Source organism: Galeopterus variegatus, unplaced genomic scaffold (genome assembly GCF_000696425.1).
Source record: "Galeopterus variegatus unplaced genomic scaffold, G_variegatus-3.0.2 Scaffold21279, whole genome shotgun sequence".
In the NCBI taxonomy this organism is placed as follows: domain Eukaryota; kingdom Metazoa; phylum Chordata; class Mammalia; order Dermoptera; family Cynocephalidae; genus Galeopterus; species Galeopterus variegatus.
The window spans coordinates 1-11692 of NW_007747390.1; the positions used below are offsets into that span (position 1 = coordinate 1).

General features: G+C 50.3%; 1 pseudogene; it reads right to left on the reverse strand.

Annotated features, from left to right (window-relative positions):
* Positions 1-1250: 1250 nt before the first annotated feature.
* Positions 1251-7688, reverse strand: LOC103583288 (annotated as a pseudogene).
* Between the last annotated feature and the right edge of the window lie 4004 nt (positions 7689-11692).

The following is an 11692-nucleotide window of genomic DNA, read 5'->3' on the forward strand; positions in this document are numbered from 1 at the left end:
ACTCAGCCTCCAACACACTTTACACTTAATCATGACTATTCCTATGGCCTCTCCTCTCCAAACAGAACACAGGGCAAGGTCTTTGCCTCTTTTATTTGTTCGTGAATCCCAAGTGCTTGTCACAGTTCCTGTCACTGAGAAACTGCCTGATAAATAACAACCAAGTGACTGAATGCATGAGCCAGGGACATGCTGTGAAGGCGTGTGCACCAGTGAGAGCGTGGGTCAGCGTAAGAACTCGTGTCTGTGAGGCTAAAAGCGTGGGGCATGAGGCACACGAAATGGCAACATTTCTCGGTAAAGGACTGAAGTTAAATATTTCAGCCTTTGCAGACCACATGTGGTCTCTGCCACATATTCTTGTTTTTCTTTTCTTTTAACTTTTAAAAAATGAAAAATAACGTGGTACAAAAACAAGCCGTTGGCTGCAGTGTGCTGCCCCTGCTTTAGGTCACAGACAATCGACTATCAGCCATCTCCCACGGGTCACGAATTGGGCCCACAGAGTCTGGGTCACAGTGACAGAGCTAATCCTTCTAAAGCTCTTACTAGCCCTGCCAGATGCACTTGATCAGTATCAACTCATTTGATCCTCAAGAGCCCCTTGAGGTAGATACCGCTGCCGTGGTACCCAGGGGAGACTCAGGGTGCACTGCTCTGCCTTGCAGGCACGGGTGTGGGTGTCGGGGTGTGGGACAATGAGTGTGTGCACTCACGGATGTGCGCACACGGGAACGCGGGAACGCACGTTCCCCACGTGAGTGCGAGTGTGTCCGCCCCGCCCTGGACGCTCCAGTGGGTGGACAGCGCAAGCCCCCAGCCCTCTGGCCCCGTAGTCCCGATGGCCCGGTGCCCAGGAGCTCACTTGTTTCCAACCAGGAACTTGTGCGGGGGTCCGCCACCCGCCATCTCCATGATGAGCATGAGGGCCTCGGCCTGGCAGATGCCGATGAGCCCCATGAGGTAGGGGTTGTCCAGCTGGTGCATGATCTGCGCCTCCTGCATCATCTCGTCTTTGTCCGCCTTCTCTGTGCTGTGCTTCAGAACCTTGATGGCCACCATCGATCTGCTTCCTGCCCCGATGCACCGCATGCAGGTGGGTGGGGGAGCAGTGCGGGCCTATCGGGGCGCCCACTCCCACCCCCATCTCTCTTCTCCCCTGCCCTGTGTGGCGGGCACTGGGGCTTGCCACCCCACGGGTGTGGGTGTCGGGGTGTGGGACAATGAGTGTGTGCACTCACGGATGTGCGCACACGGGAACGCGGGAACGCACGTTCCCCACGTGAGTGCGAGTGTGTCCGCCCCGCCCTGGACGCTCCAGTGGGTGGACAGCGCAAGCCCCCAGCCCTCTGGCCCCGTAGTCCCGATGGCCCGGTGCCCAGGAGCTCACTTGTTTCCAACCAGGAACTTGTGCGGGGGTCCGCCACCCGCCATCTCCATGACGAGCATGAGGGCTTCTGCCTGGCAGACACCGATGAGCCACACGAGGTAGGGGTTGTCCAGCTGGTGCGTGATCTGCGCCTCCCGCATCATCTCGTCTTTGTCCGCCTTCTCTGTGCTGTGCTTCAGAACCTTGATGGCCACCATCGATCTGCTTCCTGCCCCGATGCACGGCATGCAGGTGGGTGGGGGAGCAGCGCGGGCCTACCAAGGTGCCCATTCCCACCCCCGTCTCTCTTCTTCCCTGCCCTGTGTGGTGGGCACTGGGGGTCACCACCCACATCAGGGCCAAGGCACTCAGTCCTCCAGCTGCCGGGAGTGTCCGCTGAGGCCAGCTCACAGCCGAGTCCCTCGCCTGGAACTGCCTGTCTCACCCAAAGTTATGCCCTCCCCAGGAGCAGCCTGTATCCAATGACCAGTCCATGCAGGGGACAAATGGCCCCTCTGTGGCCCCCTTGGGATGGACAACTGCAGCTGAGCCCAACCTCCCCTTGGCCCAGGCCCACGTCTCTCCCTCCCTCTCAGGTGTCCCCAAGCTCTCTCAGGTAATCCTCTGGCATGCAATGTCCTGTCCTAGACTCTTTCCCAGGCAAACTGATGTGAAACAGACAGACCTTCCAGCTCCCATTCCCCAAACCCCGCATAATAGTGTCCCCATCACAGCACCCGGTCATACTTGCGCATGCGGTAGACACCCTGGCGCACTGAGCCAAAGTTGCCACAGACAAGTTCAATGTCGGCTATGAGGAGGTTCTCACACTTTGGGAAAAGCTTCTTGTTCTTGAGCTCCTCAGGGTCACTGTAGGGGCTCTCGTACACGCTTATGTCCATGGGCATCAGCCGCGGCTTGTCTGGGGATTCTAGACATGCTGGGCACACACACAGCCGCACACTCCTAGGTCAGGAGCAGGGACAGAGCAGGCGGGGGGAGGGGGAAGGGCAGGGCAGTCTCAGCCCCCACAGGGCAAGTACCTCAGACAAAGGTGTGCCCCCAGAGCATGCACAGGCATGAGGGTGCACATGTATGTTCACGCGCATGCACGTGCATGCATTCCCGGTCCCATCTGTGGGTGCCTGTGAGGCCATGTACAAGTGGACTGTAGAAGAGTGTGAATTTGTATGCATGTGTCACCATTAGTGAGCCAGCTGGAGCATGGAAGTGTGAGCATTCACACGAGTACACCTGTGTCCAGGCCTGCCTATGTCTACATGTGCACCACACAGCCATGTTTAGGAGGCCTCCAAAGGTGAGCATCTGGGTGCACGTGTAACCACGTGTGTTCTTCTCTGTGCACACATGTGGACAGGTCTGCATCTACACGTGAAACACATGAGTACCTGCAGCTTTAGGAATACATGCACCTGGGTTCAAATCCCGCTCCACCACTGCCTAGCTGCAGGACCTTACAAAGTTCCCTGCCCTCCCTTTCTCATCTGAAAAATGAAAATAATGACCATAACTACTGCATATGGTGTATCGGGAGGATTCAGTGAGCTCATGCACATGGTGACCTTGGAATGTGACTGACATACAGTAGACACTCAGCAAAACTGTGCCTGTGCATGGGGAACCCCCGATGTGGCTGAGAGCAGTCCTCTGTGTGCAGCAGGATGGACATGCACACAGGCAGGCCTGATGGTGTGGCCATGGTGTGAGCGCAGGGTAAACCAATGCAACCACTGTAGGCTGGGCCTGGCCCACACCCTCCCTGCCAAACCCCACAGCCCAGCCAGGGACCCCACTCTCAGCCTGAGCCCACCAACACCTCCATCTCTGCCGACTCACCTGGTTCAGGGGTGTATCCATCTGAGTTGAGGGTGTCGATCCATCTCCGAGTCTATAGGTCACAGGGTCAGCAAAGTTCAGCAGCGCCTGAGCTGGGGGCACACAGCCCCTCTTATGAGACCCACATCCACTCAGGACTCCCCAGAGGCAGTGCTGAGGAAGACCCTCTTCACCTCCACAGGGACACCTTCCTCCATCCCAGCCTCCCCCAGGAGCCCACCCACCCAGGTCCATGCCTGGGTCCCCAGCTCTGAGATGCCACCGACTCACATGGGTGAACGTGGAGCGGTGGCTGGGAGTGTGGGAGCAGCGGCCCCTGGGGGAGCAGAAGGGACAGTGAGGGGGTGGGGGATGGGGCTCCTGCCCCCCCAGCCCAGCCTGCGGCCACTCACCGAGGCAGCGCTGGCGCTGGTGTTGGGGCAGGCCTCCTTCAGGTGGTAGATGAGCCCATCGGCCTTGAGCTTCAGATACTCCACCAGCTGCAGAGAGGGGAGTCAGGGCAGGGCCTCCTCTCCTCCCCGGAGCCTGGGCGTCCATCACAGTGCTGCCCCCAGAATGAGGTGTGTGGGCAGCCTACCTGCCAGAGTGTGTCAAACTTGGCGCCCTCAGGAATGCAGTATTTGCCCGCCTTGTCCTGGCTGATGAGGTAGTGGTACGTGGTTTTCCTGTAGATCAGGGACAGTGCATACGTGCCCTGCTCCTTCCAGGGCCTCAGCCTGGGCAGGGCAGGAAGGAAATGTCACCCCTTCGGCCACCTGGGTGCCCTCCTACTCTGCGCAGTGTCCCCTCCCACATGCTATAGACTGCACTCGCCAGAGCCTCATGGAGAGATGGCAGGGACTGGGGAAGCTGTGGCCAGATCCAGCTCAATCTCCAGACTGGCTAGTAACAGGCCAAAGAGGGAGGAAAAGAGAGAAGGGAATGGCCATGTTCACAGGGGAACACATAGTCGTTCAAGGGCAGATATGCAGCCAGTCACAGGACCACCCACATGGACACTCAGCCCTGCATGGCCAGATAGTCAACCACCCGTGGCTGGATGCTTGGCCATGGAGGTGGGGTGTACATCCACTCACAGGGGGACACCTGGCCCTCCACAGCTGAATAGTTGGCCACTTATGGCCAGACACTTGCCATCCACAGGTGCACACAGCCATCAGGGGATACACTCAGCCATCAATAGCAGACACAGAGCCCCTCACAAGGGGACACACAGCCTTCAACAGGTAGACATAGAAACATTCTCTTAACACCACCCTCCCTCAACCAGGCTCACCATGTCAGTGCCTTGGGGCCCACCCAGGGACCCAGGGCATGGAGAAGGGGACTGTACATGCCTCCCACAACCAGGCACACCATGTCAGCGCCTCAGGACCCACTCTGGGACCTGGGGTATGGAGCTGGGGATCGGACATTCTCCACAACCAGGCACACCGCCAGTGCCAAGGAGCATGCCAAAAACATCTTCTCCAAGTGGGTGGCCTACCAAAGCCACCATGATAACCAGGGCTGCCGTGAAGGTGGCTAGATGCCACAAGCACCATGCAGATTGTCCACCACCAACTGGAGTGTGTTAACACCAGGAGAGTCACCAGCAGAGATAAAGAAAGAAGGAGGACGTCTGTCTCCACAGAGCCCATTTTAGAGTGACAGAAGAGGCATCTGCTCTATGATAGCATCGGGGGACCTGATCACACCTCTCAGCATTGGACAGATCATTTGGGCAGCAAATCAACAGAGCAACCATTATTCTTTCAGGGGGTGAGAAGAAATCTAGGATGATTAGAGGGGGGAGGGGGAGGGGCATGGGGAGAGATTGGACAAGGGGCATAAATAATAATTATGATTTGTGACAATATGTATGCTAGTAATATTGATTTGATCAACATATCTCAATATTGAACCCCCAAAATTTGTATAATCAATTTTGATTCAATAAAAATTTAAAAATAAATTAAAAAAAAAAAAAGAAACATTCTCTTGGGGAGAGAAAGCCATTTCCACACAAGGACCTACACAGGTAACACAACTCCATGACTAGCTCACAGGGCACCTTTGTGCAAATCAGAACAGGTCACCTTGTCATCACAAAGGACTGACATTTAATTGAAAGGGACCCTTGACTGCCTTCTGTTGGAAATTTGTCAATATAAATACACAAATTTTCCATGTCTGATGGTAATTAAGTCTCTCAAGGGTGGTGCATTTGTGTGGCAAGAACCTGTCCACCCATATCCCCCAGCCCCAAGTACACACACACACACACACACACACACATTCCAAACACACAACACAATTTAGAGTCAGACACTGGCACCCTCACATGAGACCCCACGGTGAAACCAGTCAACATCTCCCACAAAATACTTGTGTTGTGAGTCCCTGGCACAGGTTCTACTCTGGGGTTAAGTGCAGATTTCCAGCGGTGTGGGGTCAGCTGATCCTGAGGCCTCGCGGCTGAGAAGGGTGTAGGCAGCCGACCACTAACCTCAGCGACTGCGCTGAGTTACCGAAGGGCTGGCTGGGGGGGCGCAGTAGGAAGTAGCGACCGGGATGGCCACGAGTGGGCGCCCTCAGAGTGTAAACGCTCAGACAGGGCTCGGCCCTGCCCGTGGGTGTTCATTCACCAGATAGATGTTTGCTGAGTGTTGACCACGTGCCAGGCACTGTGCTGAGGGCAGAGACACGGTGATACAAGACGAACTGAGCCCACCTTGCACTTAGGTCCTTCCTTAGGCCAAAGGAATGAGGAAATATCACCTAAATCACCACAGAAGAGCCTGAGTGAGGGACAGAGGGGCGGCTGTGACCATCCCATCGATTCCTGGATAGTATATTCTCCAGAGAACAACACACTGAGGAGCCATATAGTTCTCAGGCTAGTCCATAACAGTCTGGGGATACGTGGAAAGACAGGAAGGCTTGGAAACATCACTCCAATTTACAGCTTATATCTCTGAGGTAGTGAAAAAAATTATTTTATCAGCCAACATCAGAATCCTGCGGAGGGAGCTGCACTATGTGGGAGATCTGCAAGCAATCTGCACAGACCTCACATGCATGGGGGAAACCAAGGAAAGGGTGGCTTCCTCCAAGTGGGTTGGCCCCAGGAGAGGGAACAGCCTTTGGGGAGGGGGTGACAGTGAGGACTCAGCCGGGCAGGGACTCAGGCCAAGAAGCACCCACAAGAAAGGAGGCCCCTGGAATTGCCCCCACAGACTTCTTGGGGAGAACACTGGACTTCCTGACGTCAGGAGAGAGAAGCAAGCACCAAGTTCTCCCTATCTCCAGGCCTGAGTGACCTCGGCTGACATCTGGATAACATCCATTATACAAAAGAACCTGTGTCCAAACCCCAGCAGCAGCCCCAGGAGGGCTTTCAAACACCCAGCACAGTTTTTAAAACAGCTTTAGAGATGCTTTCACAATAACAAACTCACAACAGCCACATGGCCTCAGCTGCGGCTCACACATGCAGACAGACACTTTCACCCACATATAATAAGAGCTAACATTTAGTGCATTTTTTGTATATGCCAGATACCGTACTATTGCTTTACACGTATTAATTCATGCAGTCCTTAGACGCTTGAGGCAGGCACTGCTCTCATCTACAGGACAGCTGCAGTTGCTTCCACACCCTTCCAGGGCTCCACTTCACTCAGGGTCAAAGCCAAAGTCACCTCCCCACCCTCCCCTCCTCCCACCCTCCCTCTCACTCATCTCCAGGCACACTGACCTCCTCAATGTCTCTCCAACATGCCAAATAGATCCCTGCCTCCTGACCTTTGCACTCGCCATCCCATTTGCCAGCAACGCCCTTCCACCTGAGAGCGTCACAGCTCACCTCTCACCTCCTTCTGTTCTTTACCCAAAAGTCACCTTCTCAGGAAAGCTTCCTCCGCCACCTAATTTAAAATTGCAGCCCCTCCCCACCTACACACACATGGCGCTTGCCACCATCTGACACAGTCTATGTTTTGTCTACCTGCCCCACAGGACCTGCACCTGTGTCTGTCTGGCTTACTGCCATGTCCTCGGTGCCTGGTGCAGAGTAGGTATTCAGTAAACACTGAGTGAAGAAGAGGAAACTGAGGCAGGCAGAAGTTCGGCTCCTTGCTCAATATCTACAGCCGGTAGGTGGCAGAGGCTGGATTCCAACCCAGGCTGGCAGCTCTGGAGGCTTCCTAGTCACTGCCGCTGATTTCCTGTATAAAAGTCCCTTTGCGCTTCAGAAACGCACCACCCACTTGCACGTGTGAGCACAGGCACATCCCCAGCCTTGCACACTCAGGTCTGCCCAGTCAGTCTTGCACACTCAGGCCTGCCCCAGCCCCCAGCATCCCGGCCACCAAGCCCCAGGCCCCACATACAGGAACTTGCCGTCAGTCTGCATCCCCGAGTAGAGTTTGCTCTCAGCCTCATCGCGCGTCAGGCTGCTGTGCTCAGTGTTACACGTCATAACATAAACTCCCAGAGAAGCAGATGTGTGAGGCTGGGCTGCCCCATCTGCTTCTCCTGATTGCTCCATTTGCTGAGGTCATTTCTCAGATGCAGCCAAGCTTTCTAGGTCACATTTAGATTTTGATAGAAGGAACCAAGTAAGCTCCTCTGCATCATAAACATCTTCCTCTACCTGAAAACAGACATGACAGTGCATCTCCTGATTTAATAATGTAGAGACATTATCACACCTGAGAACTTGGGTTCAGCCATATGTTGATATTTACTCATGCATCAAAAGAAAAGCCATTCTAGATATTCTAAGCAGGAATCATTTTAATAGAGAGAATTAGGGTAGACACTACAGCCTTTCAAAGACTTGAGTGTGACGGTGAGGGAAGCAGATACCAGGAATAGGGGATTCTCTGGTGCTGCTCTACAAGCTAGAGCAAGTCTGCCACAGAAGGCACAGGCTGCGTAACCATGTGGTCCTCAGAACTGATTGAGAATCCCAGTGGTGGGGGTGCTGATACTCTCCGCTGCCTGCAGCACCTCACCAGGTGACCCTCCAGTCCTCACCTCTGTCCACCTGTCCACATAGGTGCTGGTGGAAAGAACTGAAACCTCCTCTTCTGATTTCCTAATCTCATGGACATCCCCTCACTGAGTAACTCTACAGAAAACACAAATGGAAGAAAGGTTCTTAGATTTGTGCTTCTGGAATTGATGAGGACAGTACTTGACAGTTGTCATGCCAGTGTTGTCACTATTTCCCAAAACCTCAGAATTTTGCCTAACAGGGATGGAGCTAGAATACACTTGGACATTCTTCCCAGTATTAGTAGCAAGTGTGGGATCATAGCAAGAAAACTTAAGTCATAGAGTAAACAGAGAAATGAGGAAATTGCATGGAATGTATAACAATTGTTAGACAAACAAATATAAAGCCATTTTGACCTCCCCCAAATCCCAAACAGGGACGTAACATTCTTTTTCCTCAACATAAAAATACTTGATACTCAAAATATGTCCAGCAGCATCACCAGCATCACTGAGATCACGTTACAAATGCAAAGCAGCAGATCAACCTTAGACCTGCTGAGTGACCATCTACATTTTAACAAGATGACAGGGGATCTGTAGAAGGCTTAAGAAGCTATGTTGTAGGGGACGTATACTTCAGCTAAAGAGGTTTATTTATTCCTTCCTTGGAGGCCATTTTAGAAAAATTCAATATAAACCACATGTTGAAAACACACCTAAGATTATTTTTTAAGGAATTTATTTATTTTTTAATTGAAACCTATTGATCATACATATTTATGGGGTGCAGAGTTATATTTCAATATATGTATATAATATGTAATGATCAAATTAGAGTATTTAGCAAATTCATCATTGCAAAAATTTATCATTTCCTTGTGATGAGAACATTTGAGCACCACTATTCTAGCCATTTGAGGACATATGATAAATTATTGTTTATAATCTTTATGATTATTATTCTTAATAACAATAATAATATAGATGCCTAGTACTACAGTGCACCATTATTTTTGAATTCATGCAGAATACATTTGAAAATATTCCTTAAGATTTTAAAGTTTGAAATTAAAATTATTTTTCCATGGAATGATAAAATACCTTGAAAGTTAAGTGAAGTAAAGGTTTTTAAAATGTCCCCCCCCCCCCCCCCCCCCCACTAAATTTAAATCATGTGCACCTGTGATAGAAATAATGAGACTTAATTTTGCCCGTACAGCTCAGGTTGGGGGTGTCATTCACTCCAGCTCCCTGCCATGAGAATGTTGTGCTCTTGTTAGTCACTGTCCATCACCTTTGGCCTCAGGATAACCAATCCATGGGCTGGGGACAAGCTCAGCCCTGCAGCAGAACCACGGTGCCTTGATCAGCCAGATGATTGCTCAAATGAAAATGAAAACAAATATGGTTAGAAAACACTGACTTTTAAGTGGTTGGTTACCAACCATTATGGTGAAAAAACTGACCAATGTAGTATTTACACATCCACCCATATGGATATATGTATTTTATCAAAATGGATGTCATTAATATTAATATTTAATGATCCATTTAACAGCTAGGTCTTCAGAAAACCTCACCAAACAGCAAGTGGAAGATAAACGTGGATGACAAAGTTCTGATCAACGTCTTATTCCGACCTGATAAAATAATGCACCTAGGAAGATGGCAAGGCACATTTGGGGGAAAAAGAGAAATGAAACCTCAGGATGCTTTTTTCTTCCCAAAAAACTTGTACAAAACACCATCTGACTGGGTCCAGGTGATGGAAGAGGCAGGAGTAAACAGGAATTAAATTCTGTAACTACCGGGGAGAAATTCTACCCTCAAACTGAGCCAACAGACATTTCTGACCTGACCACGTGGGCGTGAGCTGCTCAAGTGCAGAGAAAAGGAAGCAGGTGAGTGAAGTAGCTAGAAACATAGCTCGCCAGCCTCAGCCACTTTGCATGTCCTTCCCAGCACTTCCTACTGTCCAAAGCCCACATCAATGTCCATATCAAGATCTCCAGGAAGGATCTGCCTCAGTTAGGACCCAGAGAGAACCATGGCAGCCCCAGCTCGGATTCTTTGCCTCCTGTTCCTCCAGCTCCCAGGTAATGGGAACATAGGCTGGTTTTGCACATCAGTGAAAACTCTTTCAGCTTTGTTGGGTTTCTATGACCTGGCACTTCTCCTCAGCAAGCACAGCAATGAAAACTCAATGTAGATCAATAGTCCTGGTTCTACTGTGAGACAACGGGTATGATCAAGATTATATGGGTGACTTTTCTCTCTCATCTTCAATCTCAAATATCACTGGAGAAATTGTGACTCTCCAGCCTCTCCGCCTTTGTCTCCAAATAGCTGCACTCACTTGCAGGGCCAGTCAGAGTGTTGGCAGCTCCGTAGCCTCATGCCAGCAGAAACCTGGGCAGGTTTCCAGGCTCCTCATCTGTGGTGTGTCCACCAGGGCCACTGGCACTTCAGCCGGGTTCAGTGGCAGTGGGTCTGGAACAGACTTACTCTCACCATCAGCAGCCTGGACAGTTAAGGTTTGGTGCTTTATCACTGTCAGCAGCATATCAGGTCTTCCTCAGTGGTTCAACATGGAATGTAAACCTCTGGGAGACCATCAGCACTTTCTCACATACCACCTGCTTCCTCAATAGGTAGTTGCTGTGGTGGCTGCTCAGATGTCACCTCATAGCTCTGCTTGAAAATCTTGAGGTTTTCAAAAGTAATTCCTGGAAATATGTCAGCTCCCATTCCTAGATTTTTTTTAGACTGAGTTGCATATCCAGATTCAGGCACCATATCACACTCAGCAGCATTAGACCAGACTCACATGTGTGGAAACCTACAAAGGTTCTGGGCAGTAGAGTAAGGCAAAAAATCCAACAGCAAAGAACCAGGATTGGGAAGGAAGAACTAAAAGTATGATAATTTATAGATGAAAGGAAATATTTAAAATAAATAAGAATTAAAAGTACGATAATTTATGGAAAGAAAATAATCTTCAGAGGAACTATTAGAATTAATTAGAGAATTGCCAAATAATTGGATTTATGGTAAATACACAAAAGTTAATTTGATTTTTACATATTTTCAAAAAATAATGAAAATTAACATAAGAAACATATCATTTATAAGAGCATTAAAGCAACTAGAAAAAAAATACACCGACATCTCCAGAATATTATTCAAAAAAATCACTGAAAAGCCATATTATATTCAATACCTGAAATTCTCAGTATTGTAACAATGTGAATTCCTCACAATTTGATTTATCTATTAAACATAACCAAGTCAAAATCCCACAGTTGTTTAGGGGAAGAGATGGACTGAGGAGATGGAGAAATTTGGTCAGGTAAAGAAGAACCAGCTGGATTGAGAGGAAAATGGCGGTGGATCTGGAGCACCCGTGTCAGGAAACAGCCCGATCCTGAGAGCTGTGTGCTGTGATACCAGAGAAGTGACTGCATTTCTAAGAGCAACAAA